Raw genomic sequence first — 23456 nt, 5'->3', positions numbered from 1 at the left:
AAGCCAATAGAGGTTGTCCTACCTGTATAGTCATGGGAAGCACACCTCAGAGATGTATGTTATGTCCTTCGCTGGCAGTGATATCTAAGGCTGACTCCTCTGTCACAATAATAGAAAGAAGCAACAATTCCACCTCTTTATGGAAAGTTAGATGGTATTTATCAGGTTCCAAATCCTGACACAGAGGTTAGTAAAGTTCCAGTAAATAATACTCCCTGATTAGGAGTTCACATGGTTTCATTTATAGCCAAAAGCACCCAAGGATAGAGAAATCATTGAGATTTTATATATTGATTCAATCAGGATGAAAGGTTATTGTAAAAGGGCTTACAGCCAGATGTAGCAGCTGCCATAAATTGGCAACTCTTGGGGATGGGGAGGGACTGGACGAAGTGGGCTGGAGGGAATGCTTGTCGGACAGATAGCACCATAAGCATAATGCAAGCAGCATTTTTGTATAGCTTACAGTCAATGGACAGTTTCAGAAAACAGGTGACTCCCTCACCACAGCACATATTCCCACCTTTGGGTGGGGGCTGGTGAAGGGACCTCCGGTCACAGCTTTCAGTGGTCAATGATCTTTTTGAAACTGTCCTCAGGATCTTACTATTGCAGTTTCAATACCATGGCTGATGATAATTTACAGGGAAAATAACCAGCCAGAACAGATTAATGCATTGAAAGGGTCTCTTCTTGTCCAGGACGATCCTTTACTACAAATGTCAGAATATTGTGCAATTAAAGCATGACTATTGACCTTCTACCTCCACCCCTCAATATAGAAGCTCACTTCTAAACTTGTCTGAGTGAATATGGTTCAACAGGCTCTGGAGACACATTAGTCAAGAATCCATTAGTATATTCCTTCTATGTCCAAATTGCCACATGAATGTGATTTTACCCAGAGTAGATTGCACTGCCGATCACTTCCTGGCGTGAAACTGTGCTCATCAGGAAATTGGCACTGGTGTTTCCATTCAGGATTTACCATTGGACGGCTGACATTCTCCTGATGTCAGTCATGTACAGATGACATCACAGGTCATGCACTACACAGTTCTTCCATGATTGGCATAAGTTGGAGCTTTTGGTTACAACCTAATGATCTTCATTAAACACTTGCAGAAAAACTAGCAGCACATTGTGCAGGAATGAACAATGATGGCATTGATTGAAGAGTCTTCACTAAGGACATTGATGTGTCATAGTGCAGACTGTACCTGCCAAATGAATTGTCAATAGCCAGCATAATGGAAAGTCTATCAAAGGTTTCCCTTCACTTTTCACAGACGTACAAATCAAATCTGAGCTGCATGATATGATCATGAGTCCCTTGATCAGCCAACACCTCACTGATACTTGGACCTGCCTGAAGCAAGGTACTGTATCAGGGAAGTCATTGTAAGGGGGGCACACATACTGGAGATTGCTGTGTTCTCCACCCCTGCACTATTCTGAAACTGTGCTGTGCCTGTCATGGAGTTGAGGTAAATTCCCTTAGGCTCTTTCTTGTGATAAACTGAACAATGACATGGCAACTGCGAGCTTTTCTCCAAGTGGGAATCTTGCACATCCCATTTTAACATGTGACTATGTTCAAATCACCACAGATCCTCTTCGAATTTCAATTTCAGTTTCATGAATATTTGTGGAGGACCTGGTTTGGCAATGGTGCTATACACAATGCACATTCAGCACACCAAAAGAGAGTGAACTCCAGTTTCTAGGCATTTATCTTTTGCCATTTAGCTAGTTACTATTGGAGTTGTAGACCTTGGTGATAATTCTGCTACTATACTACTGAACTTCTTCAATGCTCTGATGACTATGGTACCATTTTGTTAAGAGGATTCAAAACTCAGGACATGACCATTGGCCCAAAATATAATCACTTGGAACAGAGCATGAAAATTGTGGTTTCTGATATCTTGTTCCTGTTTCACTTTGCAAGCAAGATTTGATTCCACTAAGCTCAATCAAATTTGCAATCATCTTTCTCCTGATAATTTCTGCTTAAATATACTCTGAAGTACAATGCTGAACCAGTGGATTTTAAGATGTAAGTTGCTTAAGTGATGTTTCATAGAGAGGAGGAAAATCCTTGCAGTATTTGTTCCTTTCAGGCACTCTTGACCAATTTTGATAGTTCAGCTGTTCACCACATACTGGATAAAACAGGGATACCAAACTTACAGTTTGATTCCAATCTTTTTCACAAACAGTTAATTGCCAAGAGAAAAACTGTCATCCATTGTTAGAGACTATCTCCTCCAGTAGACCCCGACTTGAAAAATTGTCCTTAACTCACTTAAGGTACCTTCTGTGACGGAAGATGCCATGTGTTTATGTTCCAACCATGACTGTCAATAAGGACAAGGAAGCAGTCACAGACCTTATTACGAAAACTTATGTGCTCTTGCCAAAGGTTTTCTTTGGCAAACTCCACAATTGCAATAGAGTTTTCATGGGTGGTTTCATAGCTGCACTACTGACAAAAGTATATAGATTCATCAGCTCTTCACCTTGATCAAGACTTGACCAATATATAAAACTGTGGTGCAATTGTCTCCATTGCTTCATGTGTAACTCAGTTATCACTGATTTTAAAACATGTTTTACCACAAGCATGCCTCATTTTAAAACACATTTTATTCCCTGACAACTCAATTTGGTGTAAATAAAATGATCTAAGGATTTCATTGTTGCATTTCCCAACTCCAAATAGCTCTAAGAGTGTGTTCATAAGCACGACTCACAGTTTTATCTTCCTATGGCTGCTCTGCAATTTCCAGAAACCATCATTCACTTGGATTAGGGTACAACTGATGCTTTCACATGGCGAGGACTCGTGAAGTTGGCTAGACAAGGCATCCATTGCTGCATTCTGTTTCCGGCTCCTGTATTCCATCTTGTGGTCATATTGAGATGAACAAATGACCCATTATCTCATTTGTGATTTACTATTGGTGAAGTAGCTAATTTGGGGTCCAAAATTGCCAATAACAGTTTGCAATCTGTTATCAATGTGAATTGTACTCCAAGAAAAAAGTGATGCAACTTCCTGTCAATAGAATTACAGCCAGAGCCTCTTTTCCAATTTAGACATAATTTTGTTCACTTAAAGTCAAAGTGCAGGATGAAGAATCAAAGGTTTTTTCCTGGCCATTCAGTTCATCACATAGCTGATAACTTCCCAAGACCAAAACCTAAGACATTATACTCAAAACCTCACTTCACCAGCTGTGTCATAATGGACAAAAAGAACTTGCTATGCAACTACATTTTACACATGTTGTAAGCATACTGGAAGCTCCATGGGTCATCTTTCATCAAGAAAACAAAAGATGCTGCTACATCTGGTAGAAAATGTGCCTAATATAGGGCCATTAAAAGAAAACCCTTGACACAGTCCCACATACTGGAGCCACCGTAAAGGCTCTTTCCACCTTTTCTTGCATCAGCTGTATCCATATCCATCCATTTTTTTTGCTAAGAAACAGCATGGTGCACAAAGTACCCTTGTTCCCCTTTAAGAGACACAAGGATACTGCAGATGCTGGAATCTAGAGCAATAAATAACCTGCTGGAGGAACTCAGCAATTCCAGTATCTGTGGGAGGGAAGAACTTGTTGAAGTTTTGGGTCGAAAACCCTGCCGGGGACTCCCTGGTCTGCTTATTCCTCCACACCCATCCCTCCCTTATCCCTGGCACTTTCCCCTGCCCTCGCAGTAGATGTAACACTTGCCTTACACCTCCTCCCTCAAACACCATCCAGGGACCTAAACTGTCCTTCCTGGTGAGGCAAAGGTTCACATGCACCTCCTCCAACCTTGGCTACCGGATTCGGTGCTCCCGATGTGGCCTCCTCTACATCGGCAAGACCAAGCACAGGACTCGGCGACCATTTCACAGAACACCTACACTCAGTCAGCAATGGCCATCCTGAGCTACCATCTGCAGACCATTTCAAATTCCTTTCCCATTCCCACCCTGACCTGTCCATTCTCAGACTTCTCTACTGCCAGGATGAAGCCCAACACAGACTGGAGAAGCAACACTCTAATTCTGCCTGGGTAGTCTACAACCCAATGGCATGACTATTGAGTTTTCCAACTTTAGGTACCCCCCTTCCCTTTTTCCTCTCCCCCTCCTTCTGATCCTCTAGTCCTCCCCATTTTTGTCCCCCTTCCCACCCTCCCCCCCAGCTCCCATTCACCCACCTTTGCCCACCTTTGTCCCCTTCCCCCTCCTGGCTCCATCCGCCCACTTCACACACGTTTCCACCACCCATTCCCACCACCCCCCTCCGCCCCATCTGGTTCCAACTGTTGTTCACCTCTCCCTCAATGGCTCCCCATTCTCACCTTCTTTACTCATCTGAATCCAGCACTGGGAGCGCTTTGTGTTCCTGTTTATCTCCCTCCAATTTCTCTGCCTCCTGTTTGTCTCCATCTTCCCACCTCCCCCACTTTGCTCCATCTGTTGTTTTTTTCTTTTTCCTCTCTCTATTTGTCTGCCTCCATCTATCACTCACCCTGCCGCAGTCTTCCAACTCCACCCCCCCTCACCTCCCCTACCCGGCACTACCTGCCCCGTCATCTACACCCCTCAGTCCACCAATCACCTCAGAATCCTTCTCACCACCCCCTTCTCCTCTCCATACTGACCATCTCGTTCTCTTACCTCTCAGTCCTGACGCAGGGTTTCAACCCGAAAACGTCGACAATTCCTTTCTACCCACAGATGCTGCTTCGACCCACTGAGTTCCTCCAGCAGATCGTTTGTTGCTCTTGTTCCCCTTTCATTTCACTTCCACATCTGCATAATCATGACAGGAACTCTGAATTTGATTATGTTCCCCTGCATAGTAGCAATTTGCATATTATCCAAATTACATAAACAGCTATTTATTCTTTGTAAAATCATGTCAGTGATGACTTGGAAGAATTTAGAGGTTGATTTCGTACCATATGGGAGTTTGGTGTAAACTAGTATTGTAGGGTTCAGTCACTCCTCTGTACCCACAGTAATTGGTTGAGACCCAAGTTCCTTTATTTACTGGTTTATCCAAGCATATACAAGGAAACACCCAGATATAGTGACCTACAGTTCATAATTCATGGCAGTGATTATTATGACCTTAGTCATATAGAACAGAACAATACAGCACAGAACAGGCCCTTCAACCCACAATGTTGTGCCGACATAGCTATTCCCTCCTACCTACAGAATGCCCGTTATCCCTGTATTTTCCTCTCATTCATAGAACACTACAGCACAGTACAGGCCCTTAGGCCCATGATGTTGTGCCGACATTTTATCCTGCTCTAAGATCTACCTAACCCTTCCCTCCTACATAGACACATGAATGATAGAAAAATGGGGGGCTATCTAAAAGTCTCTAAATTGTCCCTAATCTATCTGCCCCCACAACTCTGCCGGCAGTGCGTTCCACGCACCCACCACCCTCTGTGTAAAAAACTTACCGCTGACATCCCTTTTTACCTTCTGCCAATCACCTTAAAATTATGTCCCCTCGTGTTAGCCATTGTCGCCCTGGGAAAAAGTCTCCGGACTGTCCACTCGATCTATGCCCCTTATCATCTTGTAAACCTCTATCAAGTCCACCTGTCATCCTCCTTCTCTCCAAAGAGAAAAGCCCAGCTCACTCAACCTATTATGTGCCCATCCAATCCCCTTTAAAAGTCCCCAGTGAATTTGCCTCCACCACCCTATCAGTACAACGCATTCCAGGCATCCACCACTCTCTCAGTAAAAAATGTACCCCTCATGTCTGTTCTGAACCTATCCCTCTTCACCTTAAATGCATGCCCTGTATCATTCATATGACCCGTATCATCCAATTCTCTGGTTACACATCATACGTGAGCATTTTCTTGACCATTGTACAGGCATTTAGCTATTACTTTTTTACCAGCCTGAGGCGAGACCCTTGTTCCTGCTCAATAATGAAACATCCTTATTATGCAACAAATTCAATCAATATCTCATCTCTCCAACTTCAACAGACCTGTTATTAGTAGTCACATTTCCCATCCTGACCATCTGTACTCAAAATTTATTACACCTTCCTGCAGAGGTTAATTGCTTTAGGAACAAACCATTGTTATGTTTGTTCTTCATCAAGAGACAAACTTCACATGGGTTTAACATATGAACATTTTTATTAATCAACAACAGACAGGCTTGCTTTCCCTCTCTTTTATTGCCACTTCCTGTTCCCCCCATGTGACCCCTTGCATTGCCTACTGGGAACTTGTAGTTCTTTATTATAACAACATAATAACACATCTTCCCCTCTTTAAAGAAAAAGCAAATACTTTGTCCTTATAAACCTGCCATGGAACCCTTGTCCACTCAAGCAGCTTTCAATCTGTCTCTGAGGTGGTTTAATGGTCCTTTTTGGTCTGGTACTTGTTTTTGCAGGTGTGTTGCTTTCATCTGCTGCATTACTATTGGTGTTTCCTGAGAACTCTGGTCCACCTGTTCATTTTCTCCATGTGCTGGCCCCTTGGTGTCCTGACAGGGGACGGGTCACAGCCATGGGTTGGAGCTTGTGGTCGTAGATCCACGTGGTTCCTCCTCAGAGATGTCCCTCGCTCCGTCTGGATCTGGTATGAATGTGAATTTACTTCCTCTTGCACAACTCCTTGCATGGGACCATGTGCCAGAATCATGATCTCGGATTCGTACTTGATCCCCAGGCTTCAGGACTGGTAGGCTTTTCGCTGTCTTGTGATTCTGTTTCTGTTTTTCTTTCCATTCGTCTTAGCCTGTTTGACTTTGTGTGTTGGAAGGTTAGTGGCGTATGCATCGACCATCAGCATTTGGGCTGGTGAATGGCCATTCTGCAGTGGCGCACTTCTGTAAATTCATTAGACTTCTATGGAAATCCTCTCATCCATCTGCGCTTTCTTCATGAGGCCCTTTCACCCACCTTAACTGAACTCTCCGCTAGGCCATTAGATTTTGGGTGATGTGGGCTTGAGGTTACATGTTGACCCCCCCCCCCCCACCAAACATTGGCAAAGGATTCAAATTCACATCTCGAAAATTGTGGACCATTGTCTGATACTATTTCACATGAAACTCCACGCCTTGCAAACACAGCTTTCAGGAACATGATAACTGCTTTGCTGGACGTTGATTTGCAGTGTCGCAGCCTCTGGGTAATTGGAAAGTAGTCTGTCACAATAATATGGCTCTTCCCATTACAGTCAAAAAAATCCACTCCCAACTTTGAAATACAGCCTGTCTGGTACACGGGTTGGTGTAAGGTTTCTGCTTGCTGCTTTGATCTGTAGGTAAGGCATATTTCACATGAAGCAGTGGTCCGGCTGATGTCTTGGTTTATTCTTGGCCAGTACATCACTTCACGTGCTCTACGTTTACATTTTTCCTCCCCCAGATGCTCTTCGTGTATCTTCTGGAGCATCTCCTTGTGTAGTGACACTGGAATCACAAACCTGTTCCCTTTGAAGACCATATCTTTCACTACTGACAGTTCAGCTCTGCATGCCCAATAATCCCGAATACCACCATTGGACAGTCATCCTTTGCTGCTGGCCACCTTTCCGTATTGTATCATTGAGTACTTTCATTGTTTCATCTGCCTCTGCTACTTCCCTAATCTGCTTTTTTCTATCCAGAGATACTGGAAGAGAGGTGGCAATCATGTCAACATAGGCCTGTATATCTGCATTTACCTGTTGGTCACTCTTTTCTGTCTTGTCGACTGTTCGAGACAGCGCATCAGCAGCAAACATATATTTTCCCGGTGTGTCGATCATCTTTCACATCATATTTCTGCAGCCTTATCAACATGAGCTGATCCTCATGGGACAGTCAGTCAGTGGTTTGGACATAATTGAGAGCAATGGTTATGGTCTGTTTCCACTTCAATAGCTTGCCCAGAGACACACTGATGGAAACTTTCACATGCATATGTACTGGCGAGAAGCTCTTTCTCTATCTGTGCATAGTTGGCTTCTGCACTTGTTAAAGCCCTTTGATACATAGGCCACAGGTTGCCATGTGCCATCATGCTGCTGTAGTAGTACTGATCCAAGGCCGTGCTGGGACGCATCAGCTGATATCCTGATACACCTTTCTGGATCATAAAACTTCAGCACGGGCTCTTCAACGTCCAGAAACACTCTTCTTGCTCATGAGACCAAATCCATTCATTTTGTTGCTCAGGGAGTGACCTAAATGGTGCTGACACTGTTGACAGTCGAGGGATGAACTTAGCCAGGTAAGTCACCATCCCTAAGAAACATCTCACCTCCTCTTTGTTTTGGGGCCTCTCCATGTTTTCAATGGCTGGCCTCTTTCTTGGGTCAGACGTCACTCCCCCTTCAGATATGACATCTCCTATGAAGATCAGTGCCTTAATACCAAACTCACACTTCTCTTTATTTAATTTCAAATTGACATTCTTTTTCACGTCAAGCACTTGTGTTATGGACTCAGTGAAAGTCCCTTTAAGATAGAGAGTGTGTGTGTATGTGTGTGTGGGGCGTGCTTACGTCAATAGAAGATAAAGGACGTAATGACGTTGTTGAAGAAGTCAGAAGAAGAAGAGAGAGAGAGAAGGGAGAGAGACACCAGCCTGCTTGTTTTCTCTATCGATGGATGAGAAACAATAACTGTGTTTGCCACTGAAATCCATGTATGGAAGTTGGAAGTAATCCGGTGGAGTTCACTTTGTTGCTGACCTGTAGAAGGAAACAGGTATTTGTGTGTGGACGACCACGGTTCGGATGCTTTTCGGGGTGAGGAAGTCACTACCGAGTAAACACTGAAGTGTCGTTTGGGTTCCATCGTGGAACATTTGGATTTTCGTATGTACTCTCCTCTATGTTTTTTCTACATCTACATCTTATCTTCAGAACAACGGTGGTTGTTGAAGAAGCCCTTGCTCATGTTTCACCTTATGGCTTGCGGAACTGAACTTTAAGAACCATTCCGGAACTGGAGAGTTTTGGACTTTGTCACACACACACACGAAGAGTTTAGTTTTGGGGTTAACGTTTCGAGGTTTAAACATCTTGAATTCTAACATACTAACATTTTTTTTTAACTTTTATTTTTACGTATTATCCTAAGTAGTGATTAATAAAATAGTTTTTAACACTGAATCATGCTCAGTGTGTTTCTTTTGTGCTGGTTTGTGACAAAATGGGGGCTCGTCCGGGATAGTTCCCAAGGTTAACGAGTGTCGTCTGGGATCGTTCCCCAGATTGACCAGATTTTGTTCGAGATTCCAATCCAAAGATTTTTTGAGGGAGGTCTGATAAATTCTTTTGAATTGGCTTGTGTGTGTGGAAACCAGCAGCAATGGATATTAAGGCATTTTTGGAGTCACCAACCCAAAAAGGATTGGAGGTGGCGACAAAGGATGATTTGATAAAGATTGCTACAAGGTTAAACCTTACAGAAGTAAAGCAGTCTATGAGAAAGGCAGATATTCAGAGACTGATAGCTGACCATTATGTGGAAAAGAAGGTGTTTGAGAAGGAAGTGTTAAAACAGTTTCCTGGCAGTGAAATAGCAATTTCTGAGGCACAGGTGCAGCTGGCAAAGATAGAAGCTGAACGAGAACAAAAGAGATTAGAGGCTGAACGAGAGCAAACCCAGTTAAAGATAGAGGCCGAACAAAAGCTAACTCAGATGAAGATAGAGGCTGATCTAGCAATGAAGCAGATGGAGCTGGATAACGAGGAGAAAAAGAGGCAGCATGAGTTACAAATGAAGCGTAGGAGTTCGGAATCTGATTCTGATGATGTTTTTCAGCCAGCAGGGAGGTTCGATTAGTCCCTCCGTTTGAAGAAGATCAGGTTGATCAGTATTTCCAACATTTTGAAAAGGTTGCTGTGAGTTCAAACTGGCCAAGGAAAGGATGGGCTCTTATGGTACAGAGTGTGATTAAAAGTAAAGCTCAAAAGCTTATTCTGCTTTGTCTGTTGAGGATGCAGCTGATTATACCAAGGTAAACAAGCTATTTTGAAGGCCTATGAATTGGTCCCTGAGGCTTATAGACAAAAATTCAGAGACTTGAGGAAATCTGCAGATCAGACTTATATGGAATTTGCCAATGGAAAGAGAATATGTTTTGAACGATGGTGCCTGGCTTAAAAATGTAGATGGGGATTATGATAAATTGACAGAATTGATACTAGTGGAAGACTTTAAAAGATGTGTTCCAGCTGAATTAACAACATATTTAAATGAAAAGGCAGTGGAACTTTACAAGAAACTGCTAGGTTGGCAGATGATTATGCTTTAACCCATAAATCCAAATGGGGACAACCTAAAACCTTTCAAAAGAGTTACAAAGACAATCCAGGTAAACCAGAGATTAAATTGGGAGGTAATCAAAAAGGAAAAGATGAAAAGAAGCCAGGGCTGGAGAAAGCTGTTGAGCGTACTTGTTATTACTGTAGGAAACCTGGCCACGTGATATCTAATTGTGCCCTTTTGAAGAAAAAGAAGGAAGCTGGGCCCAATGCTTGCTTTCAGGCAATTAAAAATCAAAAAGGTTTAGGAGATGCTGTTAAAGATCAGTCCTTGCAAGAGGGAAAAGCGGAAAAGTTGGAGGAGGTGAGAAAAGAATTCCGTTCGTATGTATCAGAGGGTTTGTTTCACTGAATGATGAGTCACCCCAGGTGCCAGTGAAAATTCTTAGAGATACTGGGGCTAGTCAATCTCTCTTGCTGGACAGTGTTTTAAATTTTGGTGAAGAAAGTGACACTGGTGAAGTAAATCTAGTACGAGGCGTTACAGGTGAGACCATGTCTGTCCCTTTTCACAGGGTGATTTTAAAGTCAAAGTTCATAGAAGGACCAGTCGAGATAGGGATAAGACCTAGTTTGCCAGTGGAAGGAGTTTCTTTGTTATTGGGAAATGACCTTGCAGATGGAGAAAGTGATCCTGTGGTACGGTTAACAACCAACCAAGGATTGATGAGTCTGAGAATGATCCAGATGTTTACCCATCATGTGCGGTGACTCAAGCTAGAGCTAAAGAATTAGCCAAGACAGACAGTCCGGTGCAGTCTGATGTAGTTCCTTGTGGCAGTCCTAAACAGGAAGAAAATTATGATGCCTTATCTGAGACTTTCTGTCTTCACTGGAGGATCAACATCCTTATAGTGAGCCTGAATTTAAAGATTTGTCTTTGTCAAGGAAGGATTTTATGGTGGAACAGACAAAGGACCCTGAGTTGACAGAATTGAAAGAAAAAGCACTCTCATGTGAGGAGATTGAAAAAGTGCCAACTGGATACTATGTCAAAAATGGAGTGTTAATGAGGAAATGGAGACCTCCTCATGTTCCTGTTACTGAGGAATGGGAAGTTATTCATCAGGTTGTTGTTCCAAAAGTTTATAGGGATGAGATTTTAAACCTGGCCCATAGTATGCCTTTGGGTGGTCATTTTGGTGTGAATAAAACTGTAGGGAAGATCTTGAAACAATTCTATTGGCCTGGTTTGAGAAAGATGTGGTGATGTTTTATCGAACCTGCCACACATGTCAGATGGTAGGTAAACCAAATCAAAAACCCCCTGTGGCTCCTTTGAAACCAATTCCTGCTTTTGGTGAACCCTTTTCGAAGGTGATTGTGGACTGTGTTGGTCCATTACCAAAGTCTAAGACTGGAAATCAGTATTTGTTAACCATCATGTGTGCCACTTCTAGATTTCCAGAGGCAATACCCCTTAGAAATATTAAGGCCAAGACGGTGTCAAAGGCTCTTGTAAAATTTTTTACCTTGTTTGGTTTGCCAAAGAAATCCAATCTGATCAAGGTAGTAATTTTATGTCAAAAATTTTTCAACAAATAGTCTATGAGCTGGGAGCAAAGCAGATTGTATCATCTGCATATCACCCAGAATCTCAGGGAGCTCTGGAGAGATTTCATTCTACTCTCAAAAATATGCTGAAGACTTATTGCTTTGAAAACACCAAGGATTGGGACGAAGGTATCCATTTACTTTTGTTTGCCGTTAGAGAATCGATCCAGGAGTCAATCGGATTTAGTCCGTTTGAGCTTGTGTTTGGACATAGGGTGAGAGGACCTTTGGAGTTGTTAAGAGAGCAATGGGTTAATGAGGAAGTTCACTTGAGTCTGTTGGACTATGTCCAAAAATTTAAAACTCGGTTGGAGAGAGTCTGCCAGCTAGCGAGAGAGAATCTGAAAAACAAGCCAGATAAGAATGAAGACATATTTTGATAGACGTGCTCGGCCTAGGACATTCGCAGTGGGCAAAAGGTGTTGGTATTTTTCCCTAGCCAAAATAATCCCTTGCAAGCTCGTTTTTCTGGACCCTATGTTATTGAATCTCGAGTGACTGATCTAACATATATAATCAAAACACCAGATAGACGCAAGAAAAACACAACTCTGTCATGTAAACATACTAAAACCTTATTATGAGAGGGATTCAGTTGTGGTCTTGGTGGATGGTGTAAAGGTTGTTTCTAGAATGCCTGATGTTGATGTGAGGAAGGCCAATTTAGACCAAATATTGTTCCATCGAAACTAAAAAACCAAAATATCATGGAGAACCTTGAAACGAAGTTGGACCATTTACAAGTTTCACAAAAACAACAGATGAGAGAATTAATTTTAAAATTTAAAAATCTGTTCCCAGATGTTCCAAACAGAACATCGATAATTACCCATGATGTTGATGTTGGGGATGCAAAACCAATCAAACAACACCCATATCGAATGAATGTGGAAAAAAGTAAACTTGTGGATCAGGAAATAAAATACATGTTGGAAAATGATATTATTAGACATTCTACTTCAAATTGGAGTTCGCCCTGTGTTATTGTACCTAAACCTGATGGAACTGTTAGATTTTGCACAGATTACAGGAAAGTGAATGCTGTAACAAAGTCAGATGCTTACCCTATTCCTAGGGTGGATGATTGCATAGACAGAGTGGGAAAGGCAAAATTTCTTACAAAGATTGACCTATTAAAAGGGTACTGGTGTGTTCCAATTAACAGATAGAGGAAGGGAGATTTCAGCCTTTGTAACCCCTTCTGGATTGTATGAATACAATGTTTTGCCATTTGGAATGAAAAATGCTCCGGCAACATTTCAAAGAATGATTAATTCAGTGATTCATGGGTTAAAACATACAGATGCCTACATTGACGACTTAGTGACTGGGAATGATACTTGGGAAGATCACATCTCTGCGTTAGAAAGGTTGTTTGAAAGACTTTCCAAGGCTAACCTTACAGTTAACTTGGCTAAAAGTGAATTTGGCCATGCCACTGTGACGTATCTTGGTTATGTTGTAGGTCAAGGCAAGCAATCTCCTGTTCAGGCAAAAGTTCAAGCAATATCTGAGTTCCCTATTCCCACAGGTACGAGGACTGTTAGAAGGTTTTTGGGAATGGTTGGATATTATCGAAAATTTTGTAAAAACTTTGCTGATATTGCTCTTCCCCTAACTAATCTTCTGAAGAAGGGAGTAAAGTTTGTTTGGACAGATTCTTGTCAAGAAGCATTTAAGAAGCTGAAAGCCATTTTATGCTACCATCCTGTGCTCAGAACACCTGACTTTGAAAAGCCATTTTCATTAGCAGTAGATTCCAGTGATGAAGCTGCAGGAGCTGTGTTGTTGCAGAAGGGTGACCTTGATGATATTGACCATCCTGTAGCTTACTTTTCAAAGAAATTTAACGAGCATCAAAAGAATTATTCCACCATAGAGAAAGAATTACTGTCGCTTGTTTTAGCCTTGCAACATTTCAGTGTATATGTTTGCACCGCTCAGAAACCATTGACTGTGTATACAGATCATAACCCATTGGTGTTTCTGAGCCGAGTCAAAAACAAGAACAGAAGGCTGTTAAACTGGAGTTTAATTTTGCAAGAGTTTGATCTCATGATAACTCACATTAAAGGCAAAGATAATGTGATTACTGATTGTTTTTCCCGATGTTAAATGGGAAACATGTATCTGTACTAATCTGATAGTCTGTAGTTGTGTAGCATGATAATTATTAACATTACTAACTGTATGCGCGGTTGAATTTTTCTTGGGAAAAATTTTTTTTAGGTGGGAGGTGTTATGGACTCAGTGAAAGTCCCTTTAAGATAGAGAGTGTGTGTGTATGTGTGTGTGGGGCGTGCTTACGTCAATAGAAGATAAAGGACGTAATGACGTTGTTGAAGAAGTCAGAAGAAGAAGAGAGAGAGAGAAGGGAGAGAGACACCAGCCTGCTTGTTTTCTCTATCGATGGATGAGAAACAATAACTGTGTTTGCCACTGAAATCCATTTATGGAAGTTGGAAGTAATCCGGTGGAGTTCACTTTGTTGCTGACCTGTAGAAGGAAACAGGTATTTGTGTGTGGACGACCACGGTTCGGATGCTTTTCGGGGTGAGGAAGTCACTACCGAGTAAACACTGAAGTGTCGTTTGGGTTCCATCGTGGAACATTTGGATTTCGTATGTACTCTCTCTATGTTTTTCTACATCTACATCTTATCTTCAGACAACGGTGGTTGTTGAAGAAGCCCTTGCTCATGTTTCACCTTATGGCTTGCGGAACTGAACTTTAAGAACCATTCCGGAACTGGGAGTTTTGGACTTTGTCACACACACACACGAAGAGTTTAGTTTGGGGTTAACGTTCGAGGTTTAACATTCTTGAATTCTAACATACTAACATTTTTTTTAACTTTTATTTTACATATTATCATAAGTAGTGATTAATAAAATAGTTTTTAACACTGAATCATGCTCAGTGTGTTTCTTTTGTTGCTGGTTTGTGACACTTGTCTCAGTCGAGTACCATGGTCCCCCTTGGTGGACCCCCAGACAATGATGTAGATGGTTTTATGGTAGAATTCTGGTGCGGACAGGATCCCATATGGCAGCTGAAAATCGCGATATCTTCCCTGTGGTGTGTTAAAAGTACAGTCTCGAATTTGCCTCAAGCTTCATCTGCTAAAACCCAGATGATGCGTCGAGCATGTTAAACCATTTGGCACCTGAAAACCGGGACATGATCTGCTCCTTGTTGGCAACTTAAAATGCTCTCCCTTGATGGCTTTATTGAGATCTCTTGGGTCTAGACATATCTGCAATGCTCCATTTTTCTTTTGCACAATGACCAGTGAAGTCACCCAATCTGCGATTGGAGCCAACAATTCAATTCAGTCTTTTCTATATCTCCATCTATATTGTCCTGTTTGATAGTGAATGGATAGAGTCATGAGAACTTTCCACTGAGCTGTTTGTTCTTGTTTGTACTACCCAGCCTGCTATGTCAATTGCAGAAAACAGGTCTGATTTGTTTTATAGGACAGGGATATTTGTCCTGTTGCAACATTTTTTCAGTTGTGTCAACATTCTAAGTGTCATAAAAATAAAACTCCACAATTGACTCTCTTATGCTTCTTGTTGGCTTTTCTGATCAACCGTTTTGCACCGTACTGCTGCCGCAAAACAACAAATTTCACGTCATAAAGCAGTGATAATAAATCTGACTCTGATGAATCTAATTTTGTAAATAACTCTGCTCCACCAGCTCAGCATAATGGTGTGTTGGCAGTAGACAGTATTTGTCTTTGACCACTTGATTGAATGTGACCTTGTAGTCACCAGAGAGCCTGGCTGTTTATTTGCTTTTCATGATCCATCTTCGTCAAAACCCATGCTTCTCCAACTTATCCATTTCTTGTTCCACCTTGGCTTTCAATGCATAACAAACTGGTTGTGGCTTGCAATAAATAGGTTACTGTTACGAACCAGCAACAAACGAAACACACTGAGTCATGATTCAGTGTTAAAAACTATTTTATTAATCACTACTTATGATAATTCAAAAAATAAAAGTAAAAATGTTAGTATGTTAGAATTCAAAAATGTTAAACCTTGAACATTAACCCCAAAAACTAAACTCTTCGTGTGTGTGTGGCAAAGTCCCAAATTCCAAGTCCAATGAATGGTTCTTAAAGTTCAGTTCCGCAAGCCACAAGGTGAAACATGAGCAAAGGCTTCTACAACAACCACCACTGTCTGAAGATAAAACGTAGATGTAGAGAACATAGAGAGAGTAATTATGAAATCCAAATGTTCCACGTTGGAACCCAAACGACACCTCAGTGTTTACTCGGTAGTGACTTCCTCACCCCGAAAAGCATCCGAATCATGGTCGTCCACACAAATACCTGTTTCCTTCTACAGGTCAGCAACAAAGTGAACTCCACCGGATTACTTCCAATTTCCATACATGGATTTCAGTGGCAGACACAGTTATTGTTTCTCATCCATCGACAGAGAAAACTAGCAGGCTGGTGTCTCTGTCCCTTCTCTCTCTCTCTCTTCCTTCGACTGACCTCTTCAACAATGTCATTACGTCCTTTATCTTCTATTGACGTAAGCACGCCACACACACACACACACACACACACACAACTAACTCTATCTTAAAGGGACATTCACTGAGTCTGTAACAGTTACACACCTACATTAATGTTATGCTCTTTAGTACCTTTGTCAGAATCATCAAGCATGGTGCTCCATAACGTTATCAAGTGACACTTGCTTAGTAATAACTGTTCAAAGAAGCTCTGTTTGGGTTTTGCTGAAGTCATTCAGCTCCTGACCTCATGACAGCCTTAGCCTTAGAGGTGAAGTGAGAGGAACTGCCCTTTACGTCAAGGCAAAATTTGATCAAGTATGGTATCAAGGAGCCCGGGCTAAACTGGAGTCAATGGGAATCAGGGGGAAACCCCTCTGCTGGTTGGAATCCTACCTAACTCAAAGGGTGATGGTTGTGGTGGTTGGAGGTCAATCAGCTCAGCCACAGGACATCTCTGCAGGAGTTCCACATGGTAGTGTCCATGGCCCAACCATCTTCGGCTGCTCCATGAATGACCTTTCTTCATTCATAAGGACAGAAATAGGGATGTTCACTGATGATTGCATAACGCTCAGCACCATTCGTGACTCCTCAGATAATGAAGTCGTCCACAACCAAATGCAGCAAGACCTGGACAACATCCAGGCAGACAGGTACAAGCAGCATTCGCGCCGCACAAGTGCCAGGCAATGACAATATCCGACAAGAGAAAATCGAGCTATCACCCTCTGACATTCAATGGCATTACCATGACTGAACGACCCCACCGCCCCCCCCCCAACTCTCAATGTCCCAGGGGTTACCATTGACCAGAAACTGAACTGGAGTAGCTATATACACAATGTGGCTACAAGAGCAAGTCAGAGGCTAGGAATCCTACAGTGATTAACTCACCTGCTAATTCCCCAAAGCCTGTCCACTATCTACAAGGCTCAAGTCAGCAGTGTTATGGAACTCTCTCCATTTGCCAAGATGAGTGCAGTATCAACAACACATAAGAAGCTTGACACCATATAGGACATAGCAGCCCGCTTGATAGGCACCGCATCCACAACCATTCACTCACTCCACCAGCAATGTACTGTAGCAGAAGTTTGAACCATCTATAGGGTGCACTGAAGCAGCTCACCAAGACTCCTTGGACAGCACCTTCCAAATCTATGACCACTACCAGCTGGAAAAACAAGGGCAACAAAATCAGGGGAACACCATCATCTGGCAGTTGCCATCCAAAACACTCCATCTTGACCTGGAAATATATCATTGTTCCTCCACCATCATTGGGTCAAAATCTTGGAACTCCCTCCCCAACACTATACCTCAAGGACAACAGCAGTTAAAGAAGTCAGCTCACCACCACCTTCTCAATGGCAACTAGAGAGGGGCAATTAAATGCTGGCTCAGCCTGTGAGGCCCACATCCCTTGAATGAATATATAAAAAAATACATGATATGAGCTGGGGATCCAGACACGATTTTGCTATACCAAGCTGAATACATTTGCACAATTCAAGTTCAGTTTCCACCAAGGCTAGTCTATTATTTTGAAATGTTGTGACTATAGTAGGTAGTTTCATGCATTTATCTATTACCACACCAAGAATTCAGTTTGTCCTAATGTTGGGGTATTTGTTCCAAAAACATCCTCAGTTGGAGTAAGATTTTCCTTCCATGTAGACTACTGAAGCAGTGTAAATAAACATTCTGGTTCACAGTGCAGCGTCTGAAGCTGTGTCAATCTTCCTCTCAATATTCTTGTAATTGATCAAGCCTCCTGCATTATTATGACGTCCAGTGTAAGCTTGAGCACCTTGTCTTCTACCTCGGCATGTTCCAACTTTCCAGATACATTATGAAATTCTACAACTTCAAGTAACTCAGTCTCTGTCTCCATCAGAACTGGCCATTTCTGCGGTAAATCTTTCATTTGTGGTACTGGCTCTGTTTTTACTTTCTCTGTTAGCACAACCTAACCTCCTGGACACGCCCTACAGTCCTGTAACTCACATCTTTTCCTATTTCTTTATCTCAGTTTCTAAATGCCCTCATCTCATAGCTTTTGTTCCAATTTTTCTCTCTCTAACTGCCTGCATTAACATATCAACCTCCTCTTTTTATCCACACATCAATCCTGGCCTCACCCTATTAGAGATATTCCCTTTGTTTTATCTATCCTCACTGCACCTTCTCTGCAACTTAGAACTAACTTGTTTTCTCTCTTTTCCAATTCTGATGAAGGGTCTTTGACCTTAAACATCAACTCTATTTCTCTTTCTATAAATGCTGTCTGAGCTGATGAACATTTCCCACATTTGTATTTTTATTTCAGACTTACATCATCTGCTTTTTAAAATATTTCCTTCATTGTACTAGTCAACTTCGGCGCAATGAAATTTAATGTGGTCAGCTGACGTTGCTTCAGTTTTGGGCTGTGACCTACAAGCTGCTGCAATGTGTCTCTTCCAATAGCAACTATGACTGATGGCTGTTTTGAATTTGCATCACTGTTCTGGGCAACTGGCCTTGCATCTCCCACAAATATCAAGGCATACATTTTCTCTTTGGCTCTGGTTAGGCTGTGATTTCTTCTCTCATGCTATGGCTGTGGAAGGCATGAGCTGTTTGAGGTCTTTTGCTTTCAACATCAGCGTCTTCATCAAATTTGCTCTCTGGCAGGTTTTCTCCAAAGTAAGCCCAGGTACACCAACTAACTTTGATTGAATTCTTTCATCAGTTACTCCACAAATTAGTTTCCATCTTGCGGTTCTGTTAAGAACTCACCAAAGATGCAATGGAAAGAAAGGCTCTTCAATGCCACAATCTAATCACTGATGGATTCACCATGTTTCTAGATTTGTGATTTGAACCTGTAGCATTCAGTTTTCACTGTAGTAAGGAGTCAAAATGTTCCTTTCACTTCTTCACCATATTTGCAAATGAGATAGCCATTGTTTGCTGAGGTGCAAGTAAAATGGTCAGGAATATCTCCGATCCAATTTCAGTTAAGATGATGATTTTCTTCTTCTACTGAAAATGCGTGTTTCAGCATTTTCTGTACTTTTATCAAACTCAGATGTGAATTAAAAATTTCAAGGATTTTTTTGGATGAACTGGAAATGGAGGAAAACCATTTGGGATTAAAAGCAGAACTGATGAAAGGTCATCGACCGGTTCTTTTAACTCTGTTTCTTCATCCAGAGGTATTGTTGAGTCTCTCCAGCTTTTTCTGTTTTTATTTCAGATGTCCAGCATACACAGTTTTGTCTTTTGGAATTCGGGACGATATTAAATATGTAGCAGGAGGCTAATGTACAGTTAGGCTACTGGAGGGTGAGGGCTTTCTCAACCTTTCTCCATGTCGACTTCTACCATACCTGTACCTTGTTCACACAGATATCCTTACTGGCACAAAGAATGTAGTTTCAATGTGGCATTTTCCAACTTTTTCAGCACTGCCATTATTTCCTTGGGATCAAGGATGACGTTCCAATCCAGTTCTATGGGATCAATGGATTCTGACAGATGTCTGATGAAGCAAGAGGATGGGTTGGTTGGGATTTCCGCCTTCCTTCCACTATTGCTTCCACATGGAATGGAGGTGCTCAGTGCTTTCCCTGATGCTCCTTTTGATTGGTCAGGCTAGGGATTCCCATAGTCAGCAAGGATGTTACATTTTCTCAAGGAAGACTTTGAGAACTGTCCTCCCAGAAATATCTTGTGATGGAAATTTGGTGTTGGGCATGTGGACAAGGTGGCATGCCCACTGCTGCTGTCTGAACATCATTGCTGGACTTGTTGGCCTGGGGGAGGGTGACCCAGTCACCCATTATTTTAATTCTCTATTCCACTCTCTTTCACTCTCTTTGAACATAAAACATTACAGCACAAGTACAGGCCCTTCAGCCCACGATGTTGTGCCGACATTTTATCCTGCTCTAAGATCTACCTAACCCTTCCCTCCCACATAGCCCCCCATTTCTCTATCATTCATGTGTCTATCTATGAGTCTCTTAAATGTCCCTAATGTATCTGCCCCCACAACCTCTGCCGGCAGTGTGTTCCACGCACCCACCGCTCTGTGTAAAAAATTTACCCCTGACATCCCCCCATACCTTCCTCCAATCACCTTAAAATTATGCCCCATTGTGTTAGCCATTTTCACCTAGGAAAAAGTCTCTGTCCAATTGACCTGTGCTTCTTATCATCCCGTACACCTCTATCAAAGTCATCTCTCATCCTCCTTCACTCCAAAGAGAAAAGCCCAAACTCACTCAACCTATCCTCATAAGACATGCTCTCCAATCCGGGTAGCACCCTGATAAATCTCCTCTGCACCCTCTCTAAAGCTTCCACATCCTTCCTATAATGAGGCGACCAGAACTGAACACAACTCTCCAAGTGTGCTCCAACCAGAATTCTACAGAGCTGCAACATTACCTCGTGGCTCTTGAACTCAATGCCCCAACAAATGAAGTCCAACACATCATATGCCTTCTTAACAACCCTATTGACTTGCGCGGCAACGTTGAGGGATCTATGGACGTGGACCCCAAGATCCCTCTGTTCCTCCACACTGCTAAGAGTCCCGCCATTAACCTTGTATTCTGCATTCAAATTTGATCTTCTAAAGTGTATCACTTCACACTTTTCCAGGTTGAACTCCATCTGCCACTGCTCAGCCCAGCTCTACATCCTATCAATGTCCTGTTGAAAGCTACAGCAACCTTCTACACTATCCACAACACCATCAACCTTCGTGTCATCAGCAAACTGACTAACCCACCCTTACACATCCTCATGCAAGTCATTTATAAAAATCACAAAGAGCAGGGGTCCCTGTGGAACACCACCGGTCACCAAGCTCCAGGCGGAATACACTCCATCTACCACCACCCTCTGTCTTCTATGGGAGAGCCAATTCTGATTCCATGCAACCAAGTTTCCCTGGATCTCATGCCTCCTGACTTTCTGAATAAGCCTTCCATGAGGAACCTTATCAAACACTTTATTAAAATCCATGTACACCACATCCACTGCTCTACCTTCATCAATGTGCTTTGTCACATCCTCAAAGAATTCAAATCAGGCTCGTGAGGCATGACCTGCCCCTCACAAAGCCATGCTGACTGTCCCTAATCAGCCTATGCTTCTCCAAATGCCCATAAAACCTGTCTCTAAGAATCTTCTCCAGCAATTTGCCCACCACTGAAGTAAGACTCACCTGTCTGTAATTCCCAGGGTTATCCCTACTCCCTTTCTTAGACAAAGGAACAACATTTGCCACTCTCCAATCACCTGGCACTACTCCTGTTGCCAGTGATGTGGCAAAGATCATTGCCAAAGGCACAGCAATCTCTTCCCTCGCTTCCCATAATAACCTTGGATATATCCCGTCCGGCCCCGGTGACTTATCTATCCCATTGTTTTTCAAAAGTTCCAGCACATCCTCTTACCTCACGTCGACATGCCCTAACAGTCTGTCGTACGCCATCCTCACAAACATCAACGTTTCACTCACTGGTGAATACTGAAGCAAAGTATTCATTAAGGACCTCCCCTACCTCTTCCAACTCCAGGCACATGTTTCCTCTTTGATCCCTGATCAGTCCTACCCTCACTCTAGTCATCCTCTTAGTCTTCACGTACATGTAGAATGCCTCGAGGTTTTCCTTAATTCTACTCACCAAGGCCTTCTCATGTCCCCTTCTAGCTCTCCTAAGTCCATTCTTAAGCTGGCTGCCTTGTAACTCTCCAGAGCCCTGTCTGAACCATGCTTTCTAAACCTTAGGTAAGCTTCTTTCTTCCTCTTGACAAGACATTCTACATCTCGTGTCAACCACAGTTCCTTCACTCTACCATCCTTACCCTGCCTCAATGGGACAAACCTGTCCAGAGCGCCATGCAAGTATTCCTTAAACAACCTCCACATTTCCGCTGTGCACTTCCCAAAGAACATCTGTTCCCAGTTTACGCTCCCAAGTTCCTGCCTAATAGCATCATAATTCCCCCCTCTCCCAATTAAATACTTTCCCATATCGTCTGTTCCTATCCCTCTCCAAGGCTGTGGTAAAGGTCAAGCAGTTATGGCCACTATCTCCAAAATGCTCTCCCACCGAGAGATCTGAAACCTGATCAGGCTCATTGCCCAGTACCAGGTCCAGAATGGCCTCTCCTCTAGTCGGCCTGTCCACATACTGTGTCAGGAATCCTTCCTGGACACTCCTAACACACTCTGCCCCATCGATCCCCTTTACACTAAGGAGGTGCCAATAAATATTGGGGAAGTTGAAATCACCCATGACAACAACCCTGTTATTTTTGCATCTCTCCAAAATCTGCTTCCCGATCTGCTCCTCAGCACCTGCTGCTGCTATTGGGGGGTCTGTAGAACACTCCCAGTAGAGTGATTGATCCCTTCCTGTTTCTGACTTCCACCCACACTGACACACTGATTCGTCCAGGACATCCTCCCTTTCTACAGCTGTGATACTGTCCCTGATCAGCAAAGCCACTCCCCCACCTCTTTTACCTCTGCCCCGTCCCTTTTGAAACATCTAAACCCCAGAATATCCAGCAGCCATTCCTGCCCTTGTGACAGCCAAGTCTCTGTAATGGCCACCACTTCATAGTTCCATGTACTTCCCCACACTCTAAGTTCATCACCCTTGTTCCTGATACTTCTCGCATTAAAGTAGACACACTTCAGCCCATCCAACTGACTGCAATTTTGCCTTTTCAACTGCCTATCCTTCCTCATTCTTTCTACACGCCGCATCTACTTGCACACTAAATGCACCAACCTCTGACCTATCACTTGTGTTCCCATCACCCTGCCAAACTAGTTTAAACCCTCCCCAACAGTTCCAGCAAAGCTGCCCACAAGAGTGTTGGTCCCCCTCCAGTTCAGGAGTAACCTGTCCCTTTTGTATAGGTCGTACCTTCCCCAGAAGAGATCACAATTATCAACAAATCTGAACCCCTGCCCCCTGCACCAACTCCTCAACCACGCATTCATCTGCCAAATCAACTTATTCCTACCC

At 42.7% G+C, this 23456-nt stretch overlaps 1 protein-coding gene across 6 annotated transcripts in view; it reads right to left on the bottom strand.

Moving 5' to 3' along the window:
- Positions 1–23456, bottom strand: part of tymp (thymidine phosphorylase) — a 56608-nt gene that overhangs the window by 30704 nt on the left and 2448 nt on the right. The window lies entirely within an intron of this gene.

This window comes from Pristis pectinata, chromosome 19 (assembly GCF_009764475.1).
Source record: "Pristis pectinata isolate sPriPec2 chromosome 19, sPriPec2.1.pri, whole genome shotgun sequence".
Classification (NCBI taxonomy): domain Eukaryota; kingdom Metazoa; phylum Chordata; class Chondrichthyes; order Rhinopristiformes; family Pristidae; genus Pristis; species Pristis pectinata.
The sequence above is the reverse complement of the archived record's forward strand: the minus strand, read 5'-3'. Positions and strand labels throughout refer to the sequence as shown.